Genomic DNA, 13,067 nt, shown 5'->3' on the forward strand with positions numbered 1-13,067 from the left:
TATATAGGAACATTTCTGACCAGATACCCCCCCAGATGCTCATCCCGTGTGCTCTGGGGATGGCGCGGGGGCATACATCGCTTGCATTGTATACTCTTATAACGTTGAACACTTTACCACGTGCCTGTGTTTCCTAAGCAAGTATTAAACTCATAGCAATAAGTGCATGCATAAAGCCCAGGAAGCAAAGACATGCACAGGAGCTCAGAAATTCAGAGGACGCACTGCGCTCAGGTACTGACCTTCCCTGTAAAAACAAAAGCTAAGTGCCCGAGTGCCTGCTGGGAGCGGCCGTGTTTGGAAGCCCTTTCATGCACGGTGGCACTTCAGAGCAACCTGGAGAGGTGGGGCTTACTACTGTCACCCCACCATGGCAAGAACGAGGAGACGGAGCCCGAGTCTTACCCGCTAGCCTAGGCTGAGCTGGGCCCAGGGCCGCCGGCTCTTGTTCCCGCCCTGATGCCCCCCGCAAGGACCCAGAGTTCTCAAAGAGCCCCAGGGAGCAGCAGCTCCGCACCAGAGGGACTGTGCCTTTGGGCAGTGGGTGAGCAGAGCCTGAGACTCCTGGGGTCACACAGGCCGGCTGCTGAGATGCCGGGGACCGTCCTCTCAGCCCGGGCCCCAGCTGCGCCACAGTGCATCTCCGAGCCTCAGTTTCCTCATCTATTAAATGGGCGTATCTTCCCTCCCTTGCAGGATTGGAATAGAGATCACCCCAGGGGAGGTTCCCCGCACACAGACGGTGCTCAGCACACACCCACTTCTTCTCCCTCTTCCTCTCCCCGAAGACTCCAGGAGCACGAAGGTACCGGCCATTGCGGGGGGGGGGGGGAGGCACCAGGATCTGAAGGGCAGAGACTGGAGGTTGGCAGTGCCACCCCCGTCCCCCCTCGCCCCCCGCCAGTGGGCAGGCCCTCGTCACCGAAGAGGACGCGGAGCCCCTCGGGAGCCGGTGGGCAGGTGCGTGTACATGCGTGTGTGAGCCCGAGTGGGTGAGTGTGCACAGGGGCCTGAGACCGGCAGGTCCTTGCTCTCGGCCGCCGCCCTCCACCTCCCGGCTCTCGGCTTCCCCCAACACACCCGGATGGAAAGAGGTTGCGCGGGGGAGTGAGGGGGGGACGTTTAATTTTCCAGACAGAAGTTCCCAGAGCTGGGCAGGGAAGACACAGCCAGGGCCCCCCGGCCCTCTCTTACCTTGCTGCAGTGCCCCGGCTGGGGGTGTCCTGAGGCAAACGGCGCAGCCTCGCTGGCCTCTGGGGGTCTCCTCTGCAGCTCCCGGAGCTGAGCTCCCTCGGCCCTCCCGGGGGTCTGCGCGGCGGACGGTGCGGGTCGTAAGCCCTGAGCCCCTGCTTAATCCGCCAGAGCCCGAGTCAGCGCCAGCTGGACACGTGACGGGGCCCACAGACCTGTTTGGCAGGAGCTGCAGCTGGTCCAGTGGGGGAGGGCCGTCCGCCCTGCCCTGCCCCCGGGGGCTGTCCCTGCCGGGGTTCCCAGGCCAGAGCCTGCGGGCCTGGGCTCCCGCCTGCCCGGGAAAGGGACACACGTGTCACCCAACGGCGCTGGGCAGGCTGGGAAACGGGGTGTGCGTGTGCGTGTGCGTGTGCGTGCGTGTGGGAAGTGACAGCCTTAACTCACGCGCTTTACTAACATCAATTCCTCGTAGACTAAAGATCTAATGCGAAAGGTGAATTCATGACCACAGGGTAGGAAAGGATTCTCAAAACACAAAACAAAAATAAAGTGAAAGATAGATTTGATAGAAATTAAGAACTCTGAAATGAAGACGTTCATTCCAAGACCCCAGGAAAAGTGAAAAATGCAAGATATTTACAACGTATACAACTGACAAAGGACTGGAATCCAGAATACCTAAAGAATCCTCCAAATCAACAAGAAAACAGACAAGCCCAAGGGAGGCAAGAAGCTTGAACAGTCACCTCCGGAGGAGGAGATCCAAACGGCCAATAACCGTGGGAAAAATGCTCAACCCCACCAGCGGTCAAGGAAATGCGGATTAAAACCATTACACACCCACCAGGAGAGCAAAAAACGGCAGAGTGACAATAGGTGGTGCCCCTGGGGGGTCGGGGGGCGACTGGACGGAAGGACCCGTTGGTCTGCTCTATGACATTGAACGTGCGCGTGCTGTGTGGCCCAGTTCCACACAGATGCCGGGAAGGAGGTCATGCGTGCACTAGGACGTGGGCAGGTTCAAGAACACAGCCCCGAACTGAAGACACCCTGTGTGTCCATCACAGAGACTGGGTAATAAACCGTGGCCTGGCGATGCCGTGGAATACTACGCAGCCGTGACAAGGACAAGCAACAGCTCCTCGTGACTTGAAGCAGAAGCCAGACCCAAACGAGTATCTACAGCCTAAGGCTGTGTGTAAACAAGTCAAAAATAAGGACAAGGCCACGTGGGAAAGAGTTGTTCAGACAGGTGGTAGGACAGGGACAGCCAGAGCGATATTATCACAGAAATCGGGATGGCGAGCATCCCTGAGGGGCTCACGGTGGGGGGGGAGCCCACGGGGTGGGGCAGGGGGCTTCTGGCGGCGCTTCGACTCGGGCCGCGGGTGGCGGTCCCACGTGTGCGTGCCTCTTCTCTCCCCTGAAGCTGCTGCGTGCCTGTCTTTCTGCCTTTCTGTTTGACACGTTACCTGTCCCGTCTAAAATGGAAAGGTATGTGTGGTGTGGCACACGGCGGGGACAGGCAGGGACCCCAGCTACGACGGCCGTGCAGACTTCAGTGCGGCCCCACAGGGCAGACAGCCCAGCCACGCACGGCACCCGAGCTGGAGGAGCCCACCTGCTGTCTCATTTCACAAACGAGAAGCGAGGATCAGACAGGAAGGAAAGTGCCCAAGTCTGCACAGCAAGTGGGAGGCCAGCAGGGCCGGGACTGGAATCTAGGTCTCCGGAGCCCAGAGAGGGTGAGGGGGCTCCTCTCCTCCCCCTTCCGGAAGAGTTCTTCCATGCTAAAGCACCTTTAACACCGACCAGGGCAGACTCATTCTTTTGAGCACTCACTGAAATTCTCTGTGTTTTGTTTTCTTTTTTGTTGTGGGTCTCCCGCTGCTGAAATCAAAGCTCCTGGAGGGCAAGGCGTTGTGTCTGTGTGGCTCCTGTGCTATCATCACAGGCGCTCCATAAATATTTGCTGAATGAGAAAATCAACAGAGCTGGCATTTCTATTTGGACTTTGAGGCCTTAGGAATACTGGCTCCTCAATATCCCCAAAGGAGAAAATGGAAACTAGCTGTAGGACATTGACACACTTTCCAGAATTACCTTCCTAACTGCCTTAGGAGGCTGGCCCTGTCATCACTCCCATTTTAAAGAGGAGGAGACTGAGGCTCACGGAGGTCCAGGAAGCTAGGGAGCTGAGAGCCGGGACTTGAACCCATCCCAGCGGCAGGCTGGCCCTCGGCTGGTCCATGCACCTGAGACGATCAGGATCTGCTGCGTCAGCCCCTCCTCCCGGCCCCCAACCCTTACAATTTCCAAAGGGCTTTCCGGACTCTTTCGAACTTCTTCAGCTCAGGGAGGGGAAGAAACTTGTCCAAAGCAACAAGGAGTTCAGGTCTGACCCACGGTGACCCCAGGGCTCCTGGATTGGCCGTAAGACTCTCAGTTTCCTTCCTGCTTCACGCCAAATCCTCAGGCCCCTCGGCCAAGTCCAAATCCTGGTCCTAATTCCGAATCTGGAGGAGCCGAATAATGGAGTGTTCCCATAATACCCCGAGGCAATTGGCTTTATTACAACAGACTGGCACTGAGCCTTTTTCCAAACCTATGTTACCATCCTGACAGCTTTCACTAAGTCCTCAGATAATAATTTTTTAAAAAAAGAAAAAAAAGTCATTGGCTCTTGGAGTCCTGGAGCTAAAATGGCCCTCCAGGGCATCTCGCCTAACTGAGGCACAGAAGTCTTCTCGACTGCCGCAGCTTGTATACCTCCAATGAGGGCAACTCACTCCCTTTTTTCTTGTTTGGACCCACCTCAGTTGAGCACAGGACTTCCTTCGAAAGAGGCAGCAGATGAGGCACAAACGCATGTGCCCTTTGCAAGCCTTCCTACCTCCGTCCACACAGCCCGCGTGGATTCAGGGGCTCGGTCCCCTCTGAGCACCCTATAACCCCCAGCGCCTCCCCAGGCCATCTGGGTGCGCAAACTGCCAAGCTGTCGGGACGCTAGGGCCCAAGTCACGGAAAAGACTCCGGGCCAGCGGGGGGCGGGGGTGCGCAGCATTCTCAGTGGGTCCCATTGGCCCGCGCGGCTGACATCATCGTTTTGATATTACGCTTCTAGAGGCTTCATATACATTAGCAGATGGGTTTGTGCTTTCGAAGATGAAATGGGCTGCTGCAAGTGAGACCCCGTGACAAGGTCACGCACGGAGTAGATGCTTACAAGATGCCTGCTGGGTGTGAACTGCAATCGTACTGGATCGTCCGGGCCACACACACTCAGCTCTTCGAAGAGTCACCGAGAACTTGGCCGCCCGCACCCTGCCTTTCCAAGCCGGCACTTGTGTGGCAGGGCCACCGAAGAGCTCAGGCAGTGGCGCGCGGGGGGGGGGGGGGTGTCCTGCAGTCAGGCCTACCTATGTCCCTGCACACTGCCCCCCACCCCAGTTCGGTGGCAACGCGACCCCCAGGGGAGGCAGACACAGAGACTCTGGGCACGTTTTGCCGCAGGGGTGACACCCACGGGTGAAGGCCGAGCCCAGGTTTCTGGGTGGCGCAGGTGGGATGGGTATACTTGCAGGAGCCAGGACGGGCAAAGGGCGGAAGGCTGGGCCCGGTGGGAAGGCGGCAGGCACCGGAAGACGTTGCCCCCAGAAGCGGGTCACAGTGTGGACACCAGGTCTGAACAACGGCGGCAGGTGGAGCCCTGGGCCTCACACAGGCACCCGCCCCAGTGCCTTCACCCAGCCTCTTTCGTGCAAGAAACATCATCTCCGGATAGGTGCAAGCAACCCCGTTCCCTACCCCCTAATTCTGAGGGACAGGGTGGGGCGGTGACGAGACATGTGGTCAGTCCTCCCACCAGAGGCCAAATTCACGGCCTCCCTAACCGGCGAGTATTCAGCTGCAGCTTGCACACCCCGGCGACGGGGAGCTCACTACGAGAACAGAGGACGGTTGCGCTCTTCCAGGGACGCCTAGGTGCTTAGCACCCCGGCAGTTAGAACACTGGTTGGAGGAAAGGTGAGGACACAGAGGGTCCCGGTGCTGGCTTGGCCCTGGCATCGCCTCTGCACGACAGGGCAGGGGCACGACCGAGACCACGGTGTCGTTGTGGGGCTGGCAGCCACGGGGTGAGCAGAGAAGTGCTGGAAGGGCAGGCAGCCACGGGAGAGGGTGGCAACTCCACTCGCGGGACTCAAGATTGCTTAATGTCTGCAACCTGTGCGGGGGCCCGGGTCCCCCCTCCCTGTCCCTCCGCTGCAGGGGCCTCTGGGGGGGCACCGAGTCCTCTGAGCCTTTTCCCCAGGGACGGCTAGACTGCTGGAGAGCTGGGGACACTGGGGCGCTGTGCGACCTTGGACATGTCCCTGCCTCTCTCCAGCCTCAGTTCCTCCATCTCTAATAGGAGACTGGCCCCCAGATGCTCCATCCCCAGACGCTGATGCCCAGGGGCTGGGCCGTGCCACTGTGGCACCCCGAACACCTCTTAGCTTGTCCTTTCCTGTCTCTGCGGCGCCTGGGGCTGCTGCTTTTCTCTCCTCTCAAAGCCAACTGCTGCACATGGGATCTCTGGCCACACACGGTTTCAGAGGCTTGGCCACGGTGCCGGCCCAAGGGAGGAGCCAGGCGTAAAGCTGGGGGCAGGGAAGGGTGACCAGAGGTCACCTTCGTTCCGAGTTGCTCCCAGGGGCTGCGCAGGCCGGCACGCGCGCTGTCTGGCGGTGCCTGACCACCGAGCGGAGCAGGGGCTCCCCGGTGCAGAGCAAGTGCCCCGCACCCACCCCGTGATGGAGCACGCCCAGAGCCTAGCGCACAAAGCCGGCCAGGCAGAGGGGACCGCTGGCCTGCGAGCCGCCTCATCTCTCGGACAGGCCCGGGGGAGGGGACACCCACTGTCATCTTTCTGCTCCGTTTGCTCTGCACACAGATCAGCTGTGACAGCCGAGAGCTTAGCGATTTAAAGGGGCAACTGCGTGGCAGAAACTTGGGAGGGCGGGCGCCCCCCATGACTGTGGGGGGCAGGGTGACGGCCTGGCCACCCCTCTGGCAACCGGCCCTGCCTCCTCACAGCCCAGGGGCAGCTGGTTTGGGCCGGGCAGGGCTTTCCCGCACTCAGGGCCCCCTGGTCCACGAGGGCTCCCCCCGCAGGCTGGCAAGTGGAACAGAGTGTCCTGATACCTGCGACAGCCCCGTCGTCACTTCACAGACTGCTCTGCCTCCTGCCCCATTTGGGACTGGGTCCGGAGATCGCAGTGGCTCCTCCAGCCCCCAGGCACGGCCCCTTAAACCGACTCCTCGCCCACTGGGGGTCTGACCCAGAGGATCCCCAAGACCACCCGCCAGCCTCCTGCCCACGTGGTAGTGGGAGGAGGGGCTGCCCAAGGTCACGCAAAGGGTCGGGGCAGGGCTGAATTCGGGGCCAGCCATCCAGCCCACCCCAAGAGCGTCTAACTGGCTCACAGCGAATTCCTGAGATGCCTCAACCTCCCGCCCGCGGGCTCCGGACCCTGGACCCGCGGCAGGATTTCTCCGCGGAGAGGCGGGAGCACGGCGGAAGGGGGGAGAAAAGGGAGGGGGGGGCGGGCAGCTTCCCCCTGCGACCCTCGCGACCTGGGTTCACGTTTCCCAGCCCAGGCAGCCAGCTGCATAGACGCGGAGATCCTCAGCCCCCCTCCCCCAGATCGCGCCTTCCACGTCCGCAAGGTTTCGGAGGAGCGATCCGCAGAGCCGCGGAGGCTCCATCTCCTGCGACCCAGGGAGCGACACCGCAGAGCGCCGGTTCCGAAAGCCCGGCGCCGACGCCCCCGCCCCATCCCCGCGAGCCCGGCGCCGCGGGTGCCCGACCCTGCAACCCCGGGGCCCGCCGCGTCCCCGCGACTGCGGCCTCGGCCCTCGTCCCGGCTCCGGCTCCGCAAAGCCTCCGAGAGCCACCCGGCTCCCGAAAGCCGCTCGCGCGTCGGTGCACCGCGGCCCCCGCCGACCCCCGGCCTGGCCCCCGGCCCCCGGCCCCCGGCCCCGGCCGCCCCGCCCGCTGCCGCGCGCGTCCCCCGCCGGCCCGCCTCCTACCTCGCGGGGCCGCCCGCAGCCTCCGAGCGCGCGCCGTCCCCGCCGTCCCCGCCGTCCCCGCGGCGGGCAGGAGCGCGGGCGGGCGGGCGCGCGGCGCGGGGGGGCGGGCGCGCGGGAGCCCCAGCCTGAGCCCGAGCGCCGCCGGCCGGCCGGCCAGCCTCCGCGCAGCGACCGTGGCGTGCGCGGCCTCTCCGCGCCCGGCCTCAGTTTCCCCGGACGGGGCTGCGGGCGCGGAGACGGGTGCCGCCCCGGCCGCCGACGTCACCCGAACCCCGGCCAGTTGAGGGCGCCCGGGGCGGTGGGGCCGCCGAGGGGACGGGCCGGGGAGCGAGGTCCGCACAGCCAAGCGCGGCGGAGGGGCGCTGGGGCCCCCGGCCTTTGGCTCACACGCCCCGAGACCCCCTAGGGAAACACCTGGGAGCCGCTGCCGCAGGCCCCTCCCACGGAGAACTGCGGTCCCCGCCGGCCCTGCCCAGCCCCCTCCCCGAAGCCTCCCCAGTTCTCAGATGAGAAGACCGAGGCCCAGAAAGCAGCAGCCACTGGCCCAGAGTCGCCCCGCGCGGTCGTGGGGCTCCGTGTCCCCTCCAGGACGCGCGCTCCTGGCAGTTTGGGGAGGGGGGTCCGGGCCTGCCGGCGCCGCCCCTTACCCCACAGCAAACAGGGACTCGGCGCGCACTGAATGCTGCGGACGGGCCTCGGTGGGGCGGCACGGCCTCGGAGCGGGGCCAGCCCCGTGGGTAAGGCGTGGAGTAGGCGGGAAGGGGCTGGAAGGGGGAGGGCACTCCGGGAAGACTGTACCCAAGGAACAAGCAAGCAGGGGAAGGCGCGCTGCCCGGTGCGTAGGGAGACTCTGGCAGCCCTGAACACCGGATTAAGGAACGCTTCCTCTCGTGGGCGGCCGGGAGACCCCCACCGGGCGGGAGCAAGGGCAGCCGCAGTCTGGGCTGGGTTAGGGCGCGCCCCCTGGTGGCCAGAAGCGGCGAGACAGGAGGCCGGGGGACGGGCCGCAGTGGTCCGGCCTGGCGAGTGATGTAATGAGTCAGGAGACTGGAGTCTCTGCGGGCTCTGCCCTCCGTGGGCTGTGTGACCTTGGGCAAGGCACTTCCCCTCTCTGGGCTTCCGGAGGGGGGAGGGAGCCTGACTCTCCACCGTGAAGTGTCATGACCCTGGATACTGGGGCCAGGAGGGAGTAGGCAGTGGACCCCCCACGGGACAGGCCGATCAGAGGTGAGAGGTGGACATTCTGTTCATCCCTTTATGAGGTTAATGTCATTTACTTGAGGTGTAAACCGTTATCCCAATTTCAGAGGCAAGGACAGCGCAGCACACACAAGGTAAGTCAACTGCCCACAATCACATGGCAGGCTAAGCGGCCGAGCTGGGATTTGAACACAGGCCTGTGGGGCTGCAGAGTGTAAGCTAAGAGGGGTGCCTGACCACCTCAGTCTCGTCTCGCAGCATTTATGAGCACCTGAGCTGCACTGGTGATGGGCAGAGGCGGATAAGGAACGGTCCGGCTCCCGCTGGGTCTTCCTCACCACTGGTGTTCACAGCACACAGGACAGCGGTCCCCCTGGGGGATGGGCTTTCAGGGCAAGGCATGAGCGCCCCCCCGCCCCCCGCCGAAACCCCGTGTTACACTCTCTTGTATCATTGGACAATTTGTTTTTAAAAACTATGAACTAATTTTATAATTTCAAAAACTTTAAAAAAACAGAGCTCTTGAAGGAAAGATTGTTGTAGTTTTAATAATTAAAAATGCTTTCCCAGAGAAGCTACATCCTTTTGTTGTCGGTGCCAGGAGTGAGTTACCTGGCTGGCAGGAAGGCGGGTGAGGGACCCGGGAAGAGCAAGGGTTTTAGAATCTGTTCCTCCTGTGAATTCATCTGTAAGACAGACCTGATGATTAAAACCCTCACCCTGCCTCCTTTCAAAGGCTGCTCTGAGGATCAACTGTGATCATGTGTGAAAAGGTTGTGTAAAATGTACTGTATAAATATTTGTCTTCCCAGAAGCTATGGAGGAAAATATTGATAAATTTAACTATATAGGAATGAAAACTTCTAAATGGAATGAAACATACCACAGAGTTAAAAAACACAAAAGGGTAAACTTAAAAAGAGTATCTGCAGCACACATGACAGATGTTAATTGAGGAGAATGAGATGAAAGTTACTTTCCCGGATAAGTAAAAAGCCCTTTCAGAGCTATAGGAAAAGATGACTAACCAATTAGAAAAAAGAGCAGAGGACAGAAACAAGCGGCTCAGGGAAAGATACTCAATCTCACTTGTAATTAAATGCATATTGAAGAAATACAAACTCAAACACGGCATGCTTGTCATGTTTTGGGTCTACCAAGTGGGCAGAAAAGAGCAAGTATGATGATGCTTTTGCTGTTGAAGGTGGGAGATGAATGCACCTGAAGTACTGGAGGGTGAGGTGCAAGACGGGGCGAGCTGTTTTTGAAGGGTGATCTGGCAAAGCCATCCAGCATGCTGGCATAAAGACGCAAGGGCAGTGCACACAGCGCTCTGTGTCAGTCAGCAAACTAAGAAGAGAGACACCTCTGGTGTCCAACATCGGGGGAGGGCGAGCCGGCATGAACACACCCACAGGCCGGAACTTCGCGGAATATCTCCAGGAGGCACTTCTGCTGAAAACCGCAGGGGACAGGACACTGTGTATGCTGAGAGCCCTCCTGTGCTCATTGCAAAAGGTTATACATATATGCGTACTGTAATTTCCTACTTCTTCTCCCCGAGAGGGTACCCACATACCCAAACAACCTGCTATGGATGGCTGCCTTGGGGAGGGCGCTGAGGTGTGTGGAATGCGTGTGGCAGGAGCTTTTACTTTTCACCTGATACTTTTCTGAGGGTTTGTTGATTTGTAAAAAGTCGCCAGGGATTATCTGGACATAGGCACAGGCTCACGGGCTGATTAAATCTTCTTCTTTATGTGCCTTTAAAAAAATTAAGCAACACCTGTCTTTAAAGTGAACAAAAATTATTGGAGTCTTCTTGTTACCTAAAGCGCGCCAAAGAGGGCTTGCTTGACAGATGCCTGTTATGATACATCTGTCCGGTGGAAACCTACGCAGCGGTCAAAAAGGACGCAGCTTCTGTACCTGACGGACAAGGAACAATCTCCAAGGTATCTTTGTAAGTGGAAAAAGCAAGGTGCAGTACAGGGTATGGTGTGTTCTTTTTTATGTAAGAAAAAGAGCAGGGTATAGGGTACCTGCTGGTGTGTGGATGTGTTATCCCTGACAAAGATGCTTAAGAAACAGGTACACTGGTGCCCTGGGGAAGGGTGTGGAGAACTGGGGGCCAGCGTGGGAAGGAGAATGGCTTTTCACCGAAATGTTCCATTTAAATATTTTTTGCGCCCTCTGCATGGACTGCTGTTTTAAAAAAATTATGTTTTAAAAAGAATCCTTTCTGAGACTGCACGCGTAGTTGGGAGGCCTGCTCTGACCCGGGCTGGGGCTAACTCCCTGTGTGACCGCGGGAGGATCGTCTTCCTCTGAGCCTCGAGGTCCCCTCAATCGAGCAGGCAGGAAGCCTGAGATAAGGCAAGTGCCAAGGCTCCGTGCAGCTCTGACGTCAGACCAGACCGAGAACCTTCTCACTGGAAGAGCCAGCCTGATGCGGACTGCTGCCGGGAGGTGGGGCCTCCCGGCCTTGGGCTGTGGGAGCGGAAGCCGAGGGTCAGCTTCCTTAGCCTGTGGAACGCGTGACTTCTGAGCCCCCTCCAGGCTGGCCACCATGCTCTTCCCCTTTCCTTCTCCCGCCCGCAGCGCCCTGCCTGGAAACTCCTGGTTCAGCTTTCTTCTCCAGATCAGCCCTGGCAACAATCCCGTCTGTCTGGCTGGAGATCAGTTCCACGGAGCAGGAAGAGACGAACCGGCACTGGGCACCCATGTGGGAAGGAGAAGTCAGTGGGGGCAAAGCCTCCTGCAGGGAGACTGAACCACTTACCCCACCGGGGATCAGCCATGGCCTTGATCCTGCTCCTTTCCCCTCCCCACCCCCAGTCATTACCCAGAACGTTCCCCATTGCCCGGCAAACCAAACTGACGCTCTTCGGCGGGACAGTCACGGTTCTATACTTTCTGGACTCAAGTTACCCCCCTAGCCCCCCCCCCATCCATCATTGTCCCTTATTTACAACTTGCAAAAATACAGCTTCAGGGCTTCCCTGGTGGCGCAGTGGCTAAGGACGGCCTGCCAAGGCGGGGGACACGGGTTCGAGCCCTGGTCCGGGAGGATCCCACACGCCGCGTAGCAGCCAAGCCCGGGCGCCACGACTACCGGGCCTGCGTGGCACTCCTACGGAAGCCCGTGCGCCTGGAGCCCGTGCTCCGCAATGCGAAGCCCACGCACTACAATGAAGAGGAGCCCCCGCTCGCCGCAACTAGAGAGAAAGCCCGCACGCAGCAACGAAGGCCCAACGAAGCCGAAGATAAATAAAATAAATAAATAAATTTATTTAAAAAAAAATACAGCTTCAATCACATCCCTTCCCTGTTCAAAACCCTTGTAAGTCTCCCCATGGCCTGGAGGATAAAGTCTAAGCTCCCAGTTCAGCACCAGAACTAGTTTCTGCCTCCCTGGCCCACCTCCCCACCCCCATCTTCAGCTGCTTCCCCCAAAGTCAAGCTACCCTTAAAATGTCTTGTGAGTACGCCACGCTGTTTCACAACACTGAGTATTTGCACATACTGTGCCCTTTGGTTCATCAATATACAAAGAGTTCTAACAAATCAGTAAGAAAACCATGAAAATAAAAGTGTCCAGCTGATTTAACTAGGTAGCTCAGAGAAGAAATACAAATGGCCTATAAACATACCGAAAGATTATATAACCTTACTGATAAAGAATCACATACCATAATAATGAGATACCATTTTCACCCGCCAAATTAGTAAAAATTCCTAAAGAGTGCTTTTTGCCTGTTAGCTCAAGTCCAAACCCATCCTTAAGATCCAGCTGCAAAAAGTCACCTCCTCTAGATGTCTTGGCTCGCACAATGCCCTGTACCTCCTGACACAGTTCTTAGAACAGGACCAGGCATGTAGGAGAAACTCAATAGCCGTTAGCTATTGATTGCAAAAATAACCATTGCCAAGCTGTCCTGTAATCATCAGCTAATGAGTCTATTCATTGCCCAAAGTCCCCGAGGGCGGGGATGGAGTAGGAATCATCTCTGTCTTGCCAGCATCAGTACAGGGCCTGCGACAGAGCCGTGCCCAGTAAGTGGCTGAGCACTGGGGACAGGTGAGGTGAGGGAGGGGAGGGACAGCTGGAGCCAGGAGCCGGCCCTCGGGGCTGCTGTGTTGGGGAGAGGAGGGGCTGCGGAGGAGGGGGCCGGGTGCAAGGCCAGGCGGTGGGCACACGTGGTGTCCACTCTGCGTCAGGCAGGAGCTGAGCTGGGCTCTTTACCCACACTGTCTCTATTGCTCCTGCTTCTAGAGATGGGTGACGCCCCCTCCATGTTACAGGTGGGAAAACCGGGCGGGTGCTGGACGACTTCCTAAGTGGCTCTCATTTGCTCCACGCGGCCTCCGCGCTGGCTTGTGGGCACTCACAGATGCATGACTTTGGACGCGTCGCTTTCTCTAGAAGGGCCTCTACTTTCCCGTCTGAGAGATGGCTCTATAGTAAGGGTTTCTCAAACTTAAGGACTGGTGGACCCCTAAGCATACAGTTTGCAACGTTCATCAGACCCCACTTCAGGGAACACTGCATCCAGAGTTAAATGAGACCACGCTGGAGGGTCCCTTGAAGACCACGTGTTCAA

At 58.9% G+C, this 13,067-nt stretch overlaps 1 protein-coding gene across 9 annotated transcripts in view; it reads right to left on the reverse strand.

Moving 5' to 3' along the window:
• The window catches only part of IQSEC1 (IQ motif and Sec7 domain ArfGEF 1), a 311,767-nt gene that overhangs the window by 75,996 nt on the left and 222,704 nt on the right, over window positions 1-13,067 (reverse strand). Inside the window, exon 1 of one of the 9 annotated variants that reach the window (XM_067043347.1) lies at window positions 7,264-7,318. The exons of 7 other annotated variants lie outside the window; for them this stretch is intronic. The gene's annotated coding sequence lies outside the window, so the exon portion shown is untranslated. Of the gene's footprint in view, window positions 1-1,194; window positions 1,283-7,263; window positions 7,319-13,067 lie in introns of those variants that run through there. One more of the 9 variants, XM_067043346.1, reaches the window with a different exon arrangement.

The sequence above is a fragment of the Kogia breviceps genome, chromosome 10, assembly GCF_026419965.1.
Source record: "Kogia breviceps isolate mKogBre1 chromosome 10, mKogBre1 haplotype 1, whole genome shotgun sequence".
Taxonomy (NCBI): Eukaryota; Metazoa; Chordata; class Mammalia; order Artiodactyla; family Physeteridae; genus Kogia; species Kogia breviceps.